This window comes from Salmo salar, chromosome ssa05, assembly GCF_905237065.1.
Source record: "Salmo salar chromosome ssa05, Ssal_v3.1, whole genome shotgun sequence".
Taxonomy (NCBI): Eukaryota; Metazoa; Chordata; class Actinopteri; order Salmoniformes; family Salmonidae; genus Salmo; species Salmo salar.
In genome coordinates this window covers 11,186,419-11,202,094 of record NC_059446.1, presented here as the reverse complement: position 1 = coordinate 11,202,094, position 15,676 = coordinate 11,186,419, and the positions used below count along the sequence as shown (strand labels likewise).

Below are 15,676 nucleotides of genomic sequence, written 5' to 3'. Positions count from 1 at the left end.
CGAGAGAGAGACAGTGACAGCGAGAGAGAGACAGTGACAGCGAGAGAGAGACAGTGACAGCGAGAGAGAGACAGTGACAGCGAGAGAGAGACAGTGACAGCGAGAGAGAGACAGTGACAGCGAGAGAGAGACAGAGAGAGAGAGAGAATGTGAGAGAGATAGAGAGACAGCATTCCTCTATTAATCTCTTGCATTACTGCAGTCACCTCCCCCCCACTTCATTCTCTCTCTCTATCTCTTCCTCAGCGGCAGCATGTGCTCTCTGTGAGTTTTAAAATATTTAAATGTGTAATCTGTCAGCATTATGAGGTTAACACACAGCTGTGACACCACAGCATCATCCACCACCATCTGTCACCTCTAAACTTCACACAGACCCATACATGGTGTACATCACAAGGACTGAGGGACACAGTACAGCCCTTTGTACGCCTGTCTGTCTGGGCCTGCGTCTCACCGCTACCTATTCCCTATAGAGTACACTACTATTGACCAGAGCCCCATAGGGAAGTAGTGCACTACTATTGACCAGAGCCTCATAGGGAAGTAGTACACTACTATTGACCAGAGCCTCATATGAAAGTAGTGCACTGCTATTGACCAGAGCGTCATAGGGAAGTAGTGCACTACTATTGACCAGAGCCTCATAGGGAAGTAGTGCACTACTATTGACCAGAGCCCCATAGGGAAGTAGTGCACTACTATTGACCAGAGCCCCATAGGGAAGTAGTGCACTACTATTGACCAGAGCCCCATAGGGAAGTAGTGCACTACTATTGACCAGAGCCCCATAGGGAAGTAGTGCACTACTATTGACCAGAGCCCCATAGGGAAGTAGTGCACTACTATTGACCAGAGCCCCATAGGGAAGTAGTGCACAATACCGGGAATAGGGTGCCATCTACAGTGAGGGGAAAAAAGTATTTGATCCCCTGCTGATTTTGTACGTTTGCCTACTGACAAAGAGATGATCGGTCTATAATTTTAATGGTAGGTTTATTTGAACAGTGAGAGACAGAATAACAACAAAAATATCCAGAAAAACGCATGTCAAAAATGTTACAAATTGATTTGCATTTTAATGAGGGAAATAAGTATTTGACCCCCTCTCAATCAGAAAGATTTCTGGCTCCCAGGTGTCTTTTATACAGGTAAAGAGCTGAGATTAGGAGCACACTCTTAAAGGGAGTGCTCCTAAGCTCAGCTTGTTACCTGTATAAAAGACACCTGTCCACAGAAGCAATCAATCAATCAGATTCCAAACTCTCCACCATGGCCAAGACCAAAGAGCTCTCCAAGGATTTCAGGGACAAGATTGTAGACCTACACAAGGCTGGAATGGGCTACAAGACCATCGCCAAGCAGCTTGGTGAGAAGGTGACAACAGCGATTATTCGCAAATGGAAGAAACACAAAAGAACTGTCAATCTCCCTCGCCCTGAGGCTCCATGCAAGATCTCACCTCGTGGAGTTGCAATGATCATGACAACGGTGAGGAATCAGCCCAGAACTACACGGGAGGATCTTCTCAATGATCTCAAGGCAGCTGGGACCATAGTCACCAAGAAAACAATTGGTAACCCACTACGCCATTAAGGACTGAATTCCTGCAGCGCCCGCAAGGTCCCCCTGCTCAAGAAAGCACATACACATGCCCGTCTGAAGTTTGCCAATGAACATCTGAATGATTCAGAGGACAACTTGGTGAAAGTGTTGTGGTCAGATGAGACCAAAATGGAGCTCTTTGGCATCAACTCAACTCGCCGTGTTTGGAGGAGGAGGAATGCTGCCTATGACCCCAAGAACACCATCCCCAACGTCAAACATGGAGGTGGAAACATTATGCTTTGGGGGTGTTTTTCTGCTAAGGGGACAGGACACCTTCACCGCATCAAAGGGACGATGGACAGGGCCATGTACCGTCAAATCTTGGGTGAGAACCTCCTTCCCTCAGCCAGGGCATTGAAAATGGGTCGTGGATGGGTATTCCCGCATGACAATGACCCAAAACACATGGCCAAGGCAACAAAGGAGTGGCTCAAAAAGAAGCACATTAAGGTCCTGGAGTGGCCTAGTCAGTCTCCAGACCTTAATCCCATAGAAAATCTGTGGAGGGAGCTAAAGGTTCGAGTAGCCAAACGTCAGCCTCGAAACCTTAATGACTTGGAGAAGATCTGCAAAGAGGAGTGGGACAAAATCCCTCCTGAGATGTGTGCAAACCTGGTGGCCAACTACAAGGAACGTCTGACCTTTGAATGCCAACAAGGGTTTTGCCACCAAGTACTAAGTCATGTTTTGCAGAGGGGTCAAATACTTATTTCCCTCATTAAAATGCAAATCAATTTATAACATTTTTGACATGCGTTTTTCTGGATTTTTTTGTTGTTATTCTGTCTCTCACTGTTCAAATAAACCTACCATTAAAATGATAGACTGATCATTTCTTTGTCAGTGGGCAAACATACGAAATCAGCAGGGGATCAAATGCTTTTTTCCCTCACTGTAGGATGCAGCCTGACAAGCCTCTCTTGCTCGTGCCTTTTTATGTTAATATCTGAACATTGTCTTTCGCTAGGCATGTAAAGCTGTAACGTTAGCCAGACACCAGAATGAAAAACAAATTATAATGATACAAAAAAAACATGACATCTAGAAGGGAAACATTTGAAGACGTTGAAAAAAAGACAAGTGCAGCTGCAAAAGTCTGATTTGAATTGTTTCTCTAATGCCTGTACTCTGAGTAACATTAGCTGATCTTATAGCCTCTGAGAAGAGTTCTACCTGCTTCTAATACTATCACATACACAACACAATGTAGGCTATGAGAGGCACCACAGATACACAACACAATGTAGGCTATGAGAGGCACCACAGATACACAACACAATGTAGGCTATGAGTGGCACCACAGATACACAACACAATGTAGGCTATGAGAGGCACCACAGATACACAACAGAATGAAGGCTATGAGAGGCACCACAGATACACAACAGAATGTAGACTATGAGAGGCACCACAGATACACAACACAATGTAGGCTATGAGAGGCACCACAGATACACAACACAATGTAGGCTATGAGAGGCACCACAGATACACAACACAATGTAGGCTATGAGTGGCACCACAGATACACAACACAATGTAGGCTATGAGAGGCACCACAGATACACAACACAATATAGGCTATGAGAGGCACCACAGATACACAACACAATGTAGGCTATGAGAGGCACCACAGATACACAACACAATGTAGGCTATGAGAGGCACCACAGATACACAACAGAATGAAGGCTATGAGAGGCACCACAGATACACAACAGAATGTAGACTATGAGTGGGTTCAAACAACCTGTCAAAGTATAGAACCCACACAAATACATGTTTGCACAGTCACACAATAGGGCAATTATTAGTACAAGGGAAAGCTCCTCATGGCCATTATAACAATGGTACTGTTTCATATACAACTTAGCTCATCCACATTGTCTTTTCTAAACCCACAATTCATTAGCCAGAATAATGAATTAATAAAGCAGAATAATGAATTAATAAACCAGAATAATGAATATATTGAATGGTATTAATTAAGCCATGGACCATAGATAGTGAGTGAGTGATCCATTTATAGGATGATGGAAGGAAGGATGGAGGGAAGGAAGGAGGGAGGAGAGAAGGAGGACACTCAAACGCATCCCATTTAGCAGGAGGCTCCATGTCATGTCTTCATCGGAACGATGGCAGGCTTTGTCTGCCTTCCAAATGGCATCCTATTCCTTACATAGTGCACTACTTTTGACCAGGGCCCATAGGGTTCCCATAGGGCTCTGGTCAATAGTAGCGCACTATGTAGGAAATAGGATGCCACTTGGACAGCAGCATTCCACTAAGCTCCTTAAGAGCAGCTTGGTCCTAGGGATCAAGGTGATAGTAGGGTGGTGGTACAGGGTCACTATGGCTGACTAACTGGCTGGCTGGCTGGCTGACTGACTGGCAGGCTGGCTTGCTGGCTGACTGACTGACTGGCAGGCTGACTGACTGGCAGGCTGGCGACTGACTGTTTCTGACTGACTGGCTGGCTGACTGGGTGGCTGAATTACTGACAAGGCTGACTGGCTGACTGGGTGGCTGAATGACTGGCTGACTGGGTGACTGACTGGCTGACTAACTGACTGGCTGACAGGCTGACTGCGTGGGTGACTGACTGACTGGGTGGCTGAATTACTGACTGGCTGACTGACTGGCTGAAAGGCTGACTGACAGGCTGACTGGGTGGCTGAATGACTGACTGGCTGGCAGGCTGGCTGGGTGGCCAACTGACTGACTGACTGGCTGTCTGACTGGCTGAAAAACTGACTGACTGGCTGACTGACAGGCTGACTGGGTGACTGACTGCCTGCCTGACTGACTGAAGGCCATATCTACGCTAATGTAGACCTGAAATTATACTTTAACTGACTACATACCTTATCCTCATCACTGTGTGCCCTGGAATTCCCCTTATATTTAATGAACCCTCTTTTAGATGTGAGGTTATGATAGGTATACCAGGCTGGTTGGATGCAGAGTTACCAGATATTATATTTAATGAACCCTCTTTTAGATGTGAGGTTATGATAGGTATACCAGGCTGGTTGGATGCAGAGTTACCAGATATTATATTTAATGAACCCTCTTTTAGATGTGAGGTTATGATAGGTATACCAGGCTGGTTGGATGCAGAGTTACCAGATATTATATTTAATGAACCCTCTTTTAGATGTGAGGTTATGATAGGTATACCAGGCTGGTTGGATGCAGAGTTACCAGATATTATATTTAATGAACCCTCTTTTAGATGTGAGGTTATGATAGGTATACCAGGCTGGTTGGATACAGAGTTACCAGATATTATATTTAATGAACCCTCTTTTAGATGTGAGGTTATGATAGGTATACCAGGCTGGTTGGATGCAGGGTTACTACATGTGCAGCCCTCTTTAAACAACACTTTGATGTCTATACTTGAATGTATTAGACACATACCACATCTAAGAGTGTACACTAGTTACAATAACTAACTGACACATCACACCAATTCAAATACATGTTTTCTACTCATAATTCCCATTACACAATGTTGATTTGATGCACTCACATTACAGAGTGTACGCTAGTTAAAATACTATACGTTTTCACTCCGAAGGATCTGGTCTGTCCATGTGTGTCAGTGATCAGTGTGTCAGTGATCTCTCCTTATTAATGTAATGAAGGATTCAGTGTTCTGCCTCACTAAAGCTGGACAAGAGAAATATAACATATACACTGCTGTTCTCCTCCACTATCCTCCCTCTCTGTCTCTCTGTTTTTCTCTGTTCCCCCCTCTCGCTCTCTCTCTTTCATGCTCTCTCTCTCTCTTTCTATCTCTCACTCTCTCTCTTTCATGCTCTCTCTCTTTCTTTCTCTCTCTCTTTCATGCTCTCTCTTTCTCTCTCTCTTTCATGCTCTCTCTCTCTTCTCTCTTTCATGCTCTCTCTCTCTTTCTCTCTCTCTTTCATGCTCTCTCTCTCTCTTTCTCTCTCTCTTTCATGCTCTCTCTTTCTATCTCTCACTCTCTCATGCTCTCTCTCTTTCTTTCTCTCTCTCTTTTTCATGCTCTCTCTTTCTCTCTCTTTCATGCTCTCTCTCTCTCTCTTTCATGCTCTCTCTCTTTTTCTCTTTCTTTCATGCTCTCCCTCTTTCGCTCTCTTTCTCTTTCTTTCCTGCTCTCCCTCTTTCTATCTCTCCCTCTGTCTGTCTGTCTGTCTGTCTCTCTCTGCACATGATGCATATTTTAACAGATCTCTCCACTTTTTAAAATGGAAAACAATCTGAAATAGCTCCTCACTGCCTGGGCCTGCCTCTGAATTTGATGTGCTATCCTTGATTCAGACTCACCCAACCCTTCCTCAGTACACAGTCTTCTGGTAAACAGATGTTAGAGACGATCTTTTTCATTAGCTAATGGTGCTCGACTTGCAATCCTACCAGTCAAGATGTTCTTTAATGTTGGTCAATATGAAATGAACAATAATATTAGCACTTTACCATGCTAGCAGACTTAACGCAAATCACACTATATTATATATGAGCCTGGAGGCAAGGCCATAAATGTGGGAACGGTTCAATATAGCTTGGAAATATGTTTGATCTCTTTATTGATGTTGAAAATAATAAAATAATCTTCCATTTAAAACTGTAGTGATATGGAGCATGAATATAGAATCTCATAGTTAGTTCATAATGATTAGTAATGTATAGTAAAGAGCTATAGTGGTATTCATAATGATTAGTAATGTATAGTAAAGAGCTATAGTGGTATTCATAATGAGTAGTAATGTTTAGTAAAGAGCTATGGTGGTATTCATAATGATTAGTAATGTATAGTAAAGAGCTATAGTGGTATTCATAATGATTAGTAATGTATAGTAAAGAGCTATAGTGGTATTCATAATGATTAGTAATGTTTAATAAAGAGCTATGGTGGTATTCATAATGATTAGTAATGTATAGTAAAGAGCTATAGTGGTATTCATAATGATTAGTAATGTATAGTAAAGAGCTATAGTGGTATTCATAATGATTAGTAATGTATAGTAAAGAGCTATGGTGGTATTCGATTAGAAACTCAGCCATGTGTGTATATGTCCTGAGTATATAGATAGCATCATACTTAGAAAGCTAATATTGCATCATTTATCAGGTTTGACAATGAGTGTAAATGTACTCTTGTATTCTTCTAGAGGAAATTAGTAGCACCAGGGTAGAACTATTCCTTATTCAGGGTTTATTCATAGCATTGGATAGGAGGATTAAAGAACAGATCCCCAGGCACCTCTTCATATACACCAATTTAACTTAGCTTTAACTTCTTCTTGTCTCATCAGCTAGCTCTCAGGGGTGTGTGTTAGGGCTGGGTGGTATACCATATTTGACTCTATACCGGCTTTGACGCACAGACCATTTTTACTCTCTCTCTCTCTCTCTCTCTCTCTCTCTCTCTCTCTCTCTCTCTCTCTCTCTCTCTCTCTCTCTCTCTCTCTCTCTCTCTCTCTCTCTCTCTCTCTCTCTCTCTCTCTCTCTCTCTCTCTCTCTCTCTCTCTCTCTCTCTCTCTCTCTCTCTCTCTCTCTCTCTCTCTCTCTCTCTCTCTCCTGCCGTCGTCACTCAAGGAGCGCATGAGTTGTTCATCAACCACGAGTCCCTTGCATTCAGACTGCATGGTCAATGTTGATGCTGCCGTTTTCACTTTGCTTCTTAATATAAATATCAGGCATGCCATAATTACACTATTAGTTTGTGTTTCTTGCAATCAGCAAGTTTGTCTTTTCTTTGCAAGTTGTGGCTAAATCGTGTTAGCTGCTAATGCTAATCGCTAATAAATGTACTGAGTCAGTGCAAACGTAGCTAGCTATACAGCCTGATACCAGTGATGGTGAAGGCTTAAACCAGCATGTTGTTTCGTGAAACAGTGAGGATTAGGCAAAGTATGAATATGTTAGCAAAAGGAAGTAGCTAATGTAGCCAAAGATTGCAGGGTCCCCTAGGAAAAACTGACCAACACTTTGGTCCCTACCCTATCACAATATCTCCTCCCCGGCGTCTTCAGTCATTGTCATGTCAAACAACACTGTATTCAAAGTGCCCACTATTATTTTCTAACTATAAAATTAGAATAATCATTATTTTTCCATGGTTCTAACAGTCAACCCGAGTGTTTTGATCTAGATCTCAGGTCAAATCACAATTGCAATATTTGGTTAAAAATAAGGCCTAGATTTTTTGGCCAATACAGTACAGCCCTATGTGGCAGTGTGGAAATGATCTCAAATGAGCACAGGAAATGCAGAAATGTACAAAAATGCAGAAATCAATTTCTGGTTGAAGTTGAATTGAACAGTATAAAACAATCAGAATGGAGAAAGACCCATGGAAATCACTTATAATGTATGTACTTCTACCCTAGGATCACACACTACTCATAAATCAACATTTTGTGTTATTCAAAAACATAAAATACTATCACACCATCAAAAACTCTGAAAATACTGTGATATGATATTTTATCAATATCGCCCAGCCCTGTTGACAATAAGTTAAAGATTGATTTCTCTCTCTAAATGATCTACTCCTATCTTCTCCTCTCCGACTGTGAACAGACAGGCAGGCAGTGGGATGAGAAAAGTGACATTTGAAAAGAGACTTAAAGATAGTATCAAACAGGTGCACTAAGGTGCGAGACATCTCAGAATTTCATTTCTTTACGATCTGCATATTTGTAAAGAAAAACCAGTGGTTTTTTTTGCTCTTCTTGTTGGTGTTCTCTCCTTCTCTCCAACAATGCGAAGAGAGAAAAACATGTGTTGGCCAGGACACTGGCAGGTTTGTCTTGAGGGTAGAGTGTGAGGTCTGAGTGCTGAGAGCCTTTACTTTACATCAATATAAGAGATCTTTTTAGACAAGGTCAGCCAGAGCCTGTCAGGGAGAATGTAGCTCACACACACACAACCAATACATAAGCCTATACTGTTCATTTTACCACGTCTTTCCCTCTCTTGACATGACCAAAGCCTCTGAACAGGAACCCTGCAGCAGCTTTACCAGGAGGCCTAAACAGGAACCTGACAGCTAGCTCCACCAGGAGGCCTAAACAGGAACCTGGCAGCAGCTCCACCAGGAGGCCTAAACAGGAACCTGGCAGCAGCTTCACCAGGAGGCCTAAACAGGAACCTGGCAGCAGCTTCACCAGGAGGCCTAAACAGGAACCTGGCAGCAGCTTCACCAGGAGGCCTAAACAGGAACCTGGCAGCAGCTTGACCAGGAGGCCTAAACAGGAACCTGGCAGCAGCTTCACCAGGAGGCCTAAACAGGAACCTGGCAGCAGCTTCACCAGGAGGCCTAAACAGGAACCTGGCAGCAGCTTCACCAGGAGGCCTAAACAGGAACCTGGCAGCAGCTTCACCAGGAGGCCTAAACAGGAACCTGGCAGCAGCTTCACCAGGAGGCCTAAACAGGAACCTGGCAGCAGCTCCACCAGGAGGCCTAAACAGGAACCTGGCAGCAGCTCCACCAGGAGGCCTAAACAGGAACCTGGCAGCAGCTCCACCAGGAGGCCTAAACAGGAACCTGGCAGCAGCTCCACCAGGAGGTCTAAACAGGAACCTGGCAGCAGCTTTACCAGGAGGCCTAAACAGGAACCTGGCAGCAGCTCCACCAGGAGGCCTAAACAGGAACCCTGCAGCAGCTTCACCAGGAGGCCTAAACAGGAACCTGGCAGCAGCTCCACCAGGAGGCCTAAACAGGAACCTGGCAGCAGCTCCACCAGGAGGCCTAAACAGGAACCTAGTAGCAGCTTTACCAGGAGGCTTGGAGGAGACAACCCAGAATCCATCATGTCAGGTTGGGCTGAGCCCTACTCAGGTGGATCTGTGGTAGGGCAGACCAAAGCCTGAATTACCTTTTCTGCCTGACAGCTAGCTCCTCCAGGAGGCGTAAACAGGAACCTGGCAGCAGCTCCACCAGGAGGCCTAAACAGGAACCTGACAGCTAGCTCCACAAGGAGGCCTAAAGAGGAACCTGTCAGCTAGCTCCACCAGGAGGCCTAAACAGGAACCTGACAGCTAGCTCCACCAGGAGGCCTAAACAGGAACCTGTCAGCTAGCTCCACCAGGAGGCCTAAACAGGAACCTGTCAGCTAGCTCCACCAGGAGGCCTAAACAGGAACCTGACAGCTAGCTCCACCAGGAGGCCTAAACATGAACCTGACAGCTAGCTCCACCAGGAGGCCTAAACAGGAACCTGACAGCTAGCTCCACCAGGAGGCCTAAAGAGGAACCTGTCAGCTAGCTCCACCAGGAGGCCTAAACAGGAACCTGACAGCTAGCTCCACCAGGAGGCCTAAACAGGAACCCTGCAGCAGCTTCACCAGGAGGCCTAAACAGGAACCTGGCAGCAGCTCCACCAGGAGGCCTAAACAGGAACCTGGCAGCAGCTCCACCAGGAGGCCTAAACAGGAACCTAGTAGCAGCTTTACCAGGAGGCTTGGAGGAGACAACCCAGAATCCATCATGTCAGGTTGGGCTGAGCCCTACTCAGGTGGATCTGTGGTAGGGCAGACCAAAGCCTGAATTACCTTTTCTGCCTGACAGCTAGCTCCTCCAGGAGGCGTAAACAGGAACCTGGCAGCAGCTCCACCAGGAGGCCTAAACAGGAACCTGACAGCTAGCTCCACAAGGAGGCCTAAAGAGGAACCTGTCAGCTAGCTCCACCAGGAGGCCTAAACAGGAACCTGACAGCTAGCTCCACCAGGAGGCCTAAACAGGAACCTGTCAGCTAGCTCCACCAGGAGGCCTAAACAGGAACCTGTCAGCTAGCTCCACCAGGAGGCCTAAACAGGAACCTGACAGCTAGCTCCACCAGGAGGCCTAAACATGAACCTGACAGCTAGCTCCACCAGGAGGCCTAAACAGGAACCTGACAGCTAGCTCCACCAGGAGGCCTAAAGAGGAACCTGTCAGCTAGCTCCACCAGGAGGCCTAAACAGGAACCTGACAGCTAGCTCCACCAGGAGGCCTAAACAGGAACCTGTCAGCTAGCTCCACCAGGAGGCCTAAACAGGAACCTGTCAGCTAGCTCCACCAGGAGGCCTAAACAGGAACCTGACAGCTAGCTCCACCAGGAGGCCTAAACAGGAACCTGACAGCTAGCTCCACCAGGAGGCCTAAACAGGAACCTGACAGCTAGCTCCACCAGGAGGCCTAAACAGGAACCTGACAGCTAGCTCCACCAGGAGGCCTAAACAGGAACCTGACAGCTAGCTCCACCAGGAGGCCTAAACAGGAACCTGACAGCTAGCTCCACCAGGAGGCCTAAACAGGAACCTGACAGCTAGCTCTATAATGCTGTGAGAACAACTATAAACATCAGGTTCTCTGCCCTGCTTTGGGCAATTTCTACAACTGTCTAAAATACCTGGGTCGCTTCGGAGTCTCTCTCTCTCGTGTGTGTGACATAATAAAATACTTAATATAATATATTTGACTGATTACCCCATGTATTTGATTACCCCAAAACTCTAACTACAAGGCCTTATATTGCTGTGTCTAACATGTTAGTTCCTGCATAACTGTATGAATGATGTCATCAAAACTGTATGACTTAATAACTTGGGCCCTTCCTCATAAAATGAATGACATTGTCATCATGACTGGTGCATGGGAGAAAAGCAAAAACAACCTATAATCTATTAGTAGAAGAATCGGATTTGAAAGAGCAGGGAACTGGGAAAAGCCTGGTTTAGGCTACGGGACAGGAATACGAATGGAGAAGGGGACAGGGGGAAATTAACATCAGTAGCATGCATAATCCGTCCACTATACTTGACGCACACACCATCAAATCTAAATAGACACAGTACAGTACATTCTCACGTCAAAGATACATGCAAAGGATCATAGGCAAAGGAAATTATATTGGGAGACAGAATGACAATTCAAACATGCAAAGACGTCCAACATCAAAAGCATCTATGCTTCTATGCTTCTGTGGCTAATTGCTCCTTTGCGGTATAGGCTTATTAAAAAAGTAAGAGATAGCGGTAAATGGAAGGGGAAATTCGTATAAATTCTTTGGTTTTAGGGGGAAACAATTGCTTATTCACTGAATCACCATGACAACTCCTTGTCTGACATTGTCTCTCCCCCTTCTTCTCTCTCCCCCTCCCCTTTCTTCCTCTCTAACCCATTGCAATTCAGCTCTCTAAGTTAATTCTTCCTTCACTCCCAGCAAGACTACAATGAGACCATTTTACTCAGCGTGCTAAACGACGGGAAATGTGGGAGAAAAGCAAAGAGAATACATTCAGGGAAACCAGATGGTTTATATGCTAAAATAAGCCAATTTACTTCTATTATGAGATTGTAATTATAGCCCTACAACTCCGTGATAAAATAGCTTTCTCACAGTGAAAGAAGTCGTTCTGAATTTCGATATTTCATCAAGTCACCAAAAAGAAACCATGAATATGCATTATTTGAGTAGCCTATAACAAACACAGAGGGTTAATTCATGGATGTGAGATGAGCAGAGCTCTGCTCTCCTCTCCTCTCCTCCAGGCAAAGCCGCATCGTTTTAGCGGGCATATAGAGACGCAGACAGGTGGACTCATCATTTACTGACACTTGAAGGTAGCAGAACGGCATACTGTAATAACGATGTACTAACTGCGTAATAACAATAAATAACTCAATAAAACACTAGTAATTGACAGTAGCTTCGGCTAGTAACAAACGTCATAATAACGTTCATGATTATTATCGTAAATATAGCATGACTAATACATGCCTACCTGTGATTAGAATACATAAACGTCCTCAAAACAAACAGGGTCATATTTTACGCATAACTTGAACTTGATCGAACCAAGTGTCCAAAAACACCCCAAAATCTACAAATCTGGTTAAAACTTGTGGACCATCATATTGGGCAACTGAAAGCGGGTACAGCTGGGCTGTACACCCACCATTTCACCAGAGAGATGTACTTGCAGGAGGCCTATACCAAAATAAAGATTCCTCTCTCCGCTGGCACCCACATTTATGGCCTTATATTTGGGGAATGTTCTGTTGTGTGAACCTTCAGTAGCCACAGAAGCTTCAGTAGACCGAGCGCATAGAATTCACAATCACAGCCGATGGTCCAGCTCCGCAGTAACGCACCGCACAGACAGGTCAGTCAGCGACAGGTCGGTCAGCAGCGACAGGCAGGTCAGCGACAGGTCGGTCAGCAGCGACAGGTCGGTCAGCAGCGACAGGCAGGTCAGCGACAGGCAGGTCAGCGACAGGTCGGTCAGCAGCGACAGGCAGGTCAGCGACAGGTCGGTCAGCAGCGACAGGTCGGTCAGCAGCGACAGGTCGGTCAGCAGCGACAGGTCGGTCAGCAGCGACAGGCAGGTCAGCGACAGGCAGAGCATAGCTTATTAAGTAACAAGTGCTCAATTTCACCATCACTAAACAGGGACGGACACCATCGATATTCAACCATCTGATTTCGTTCCCTGCACTAGAATACATTCTCACAAGGCATGAGACCAGACTGTCCTTTAACTTTGAGCTCAAATTTCACGTAGCTCTGTCTCTCTCTCTGTCCGCGACACTCACATTGAAAGGCACTCGTATGACAGGACACGATGTCCAGGTTCAGCACAGGCTGAATAGAACACATCCGTGTCTCACTGCAAAGTACAATACAGCAGGCACATAATCAAATAGGCTACTGAGACGCATTTTATAGTTACATTACCAGTAATATCAGCCAAATGTCACCCTAAAAATATTCTAAGCTCTTAATCAAGTGTTGCCTGTGACTCACCTGGCTTGGCGAGATGCAAATTCCCCCAACCAATCCCGATATTTTCTTTAGGAAAAATCTGGATACAATATTTCTGTGCACTTTACTTGCAGTTGTAAATAGTCCTTGCAGATATCCTTATAGTGTAATACTTTGATTGGTTTCAGAATTACATTTCCCAACATAAAGATCCTTCAGCATGTTCAGTCCGTTCACATATTTGTTCTTCAGTTTCCTCCTCCGTTAGGCTTCTCGGTCAGCGCTGCACGTTTGACGTTCTTTACTTGCCTTTTCGTGAGGTCTTTCCACCGCACACGAGCTCGATCAGAGCGCGCTGCGCGGTCCCAGCTCCACATTCGGGAACGCCAAATAGATGTGAGAGTTACTAGGTAACCAAGGGCACCCGCATCCTACATGAAAAGGAGAGGAGGACGCGGCTTTTTGCTAAATGTCTTCCGAAAAGAAGAAATGATCTCACTACTGTACAGTGAGCTTTTGACTCCTTGTTTATCGCTCATGGTGAAAATGCTGAGCCAAGTCACGTGGGGTTGGCAGTGGCAGGGCTTGTGTGGCATCACGTGTCACACATTCTCAATGGATTCATATTCTAAAAGGTTGCATTCTTAAAATAATATTATTCTGCCTTTTGAGCCTAATTGCTTGCACAGATGCCTATGTTCTGTCTTATCAGAAAAAATGTGTTGAGCTCAATTCAGTCTATTATAGTAAATGCCGCTGCCTTCTGACTGTTTCTGTGCTCAGATCAGTCTATTTATGCAGAAGTGATACTTGACTAAACTGCAATAGTCACAAGGCAGCAAGACAAAAGCTTCAGCTATCATGTTTGGATTTCCATATTTATTGTTTGTAATCCTGCAGGGAGTTCATTTGGAATGCCAAGCAGAGAGTTGGTTGGCTCACACAGGCAAGGCAGAAATCCATCACTATGGCCAATGCCACTCGCTATATGGAATTTGATTGGTTGGGATGTGTCTTTCAAGCCACTTGTGTGCAAGGATAGCAGCTTTGAATAGCTGTATACTGCTACCCACCAGTCCCAAGAGGATAAATGCTCCACCAAGCAGTGGACAAGGTGCAGGTGGCTATTACAGTATTTATTTAACCTTCATTTAACTAGGCAAGTAAGTTAAGAACATTCTTATCTACAATGACCCCCCAGCCAAATCCTATGGGACTCCCAATCACGGCCTGTTGTGATAAAGCCTGGAATCGAACCAGCGTCTGTAGTGACGCCACTAGCACTGAGATGCAGTGCCTTAGACCGCTGAACCAGGGTCTGTAGTGACACCACTAGCACTGAGATGCAGTGCTTTAGACCGCTGAACCAGGGTCTGTAGTGACACCTCTAGCACTGAGATGCAGAGCCTTAGACTGCTGAACCAGGGTCTGTAGTGACACCACTAGCGCTGAGATGCAGTGCCTTAGACCGCTGAACCACTTGGGAGCCCACCCTCAGAACCTTTAGGATTGACATGAAGTCCCTTGGGGTGAGTAGAGGCTATGTCTGTTGGGGGATAAATTCCCCCTAGCCTATCTGTGGGCATGGTAAAGGTGATGACAGGGCCCAGTAGGATTCCATAAACAGGCAGTGAAGAAGTCCTCTCTCTCTCTGAGATCCTGAAGGCGTTTGGTTCCAGAGGCATGTAGGGTGAAATTGCCCTTCCAACTCCCTGCTAGCATACCAATGGTCTGGGGTGAGGTGTCTTTACCTTGAACTGAAGCTGGTTCACAATCACCAACCTGGAAATAATTGACTCCCGGTTCGCTGTGGCAATGCATACATTTACATGGGATCTAATTAGACTTAGCCGAAGCTTACAGCTGGATCGAGCAGAGAAGCAGAGAAACACACACACACACACACACACACACACACACACACACACACACACACACACAGCTATAATGAGTGGATCAAAGCCCCAGCAGAGAGCAGTGTCAGTCGTGGCCCTCCCTCAGGACAGAGCTGTTTATACACAGCAAAATCAGCAGCAGTCATTAGACCACATTCCCACTCAAACATCAAATTACTGAGTTCCCCAAATGACTGGGTGGTGAGGTGTAGGCTACCATCCCCTCTCCAAATCCCAAGCCAGCCACTTCACCCCAAGGCACTGCATGTACAGTAGGTGGGATAGGATCAGACAGGATCAGACAGGATCAGTACAAGACGATCGTGATAGTACTGTGTACATGGCTGTAACAACAATGGCTGGCGCAACTCTACATGGGTTCTGATGCTGGGCTTCTTTACACATTTCAGCATCGCTACACAGTTGTGTTTGT

The 15,676-nt window shown here is 45.3% G+C and overlaps 1 protein-coding gene across 8 annotated transcripts in view; it reads right to left on the bottom strand.

Moving 5' to 3' along the window:
* The window catches only part of LOC106591301 (neuroligin-3), a 493,706-nt gene extending 479,830 nt beyond the window's left edge, over positions 1–13,876 (bottom strand). For all 8 annotated transcript variants that reach the window (XM_045717885.1, XM_045717892.1, XM_045717888.1 and 5 more), the window contains exon 1: positions 13,391–13,876. The gene's annotated coding sequence lies outside the window, so the exon portion shown is untranslated. The remainder of the gene's footprint in view (positions 1–13,390) is intronic.
* Between the last annotated feature and the right edge of the window lie 1,800 nt (positions 13,877–15,676).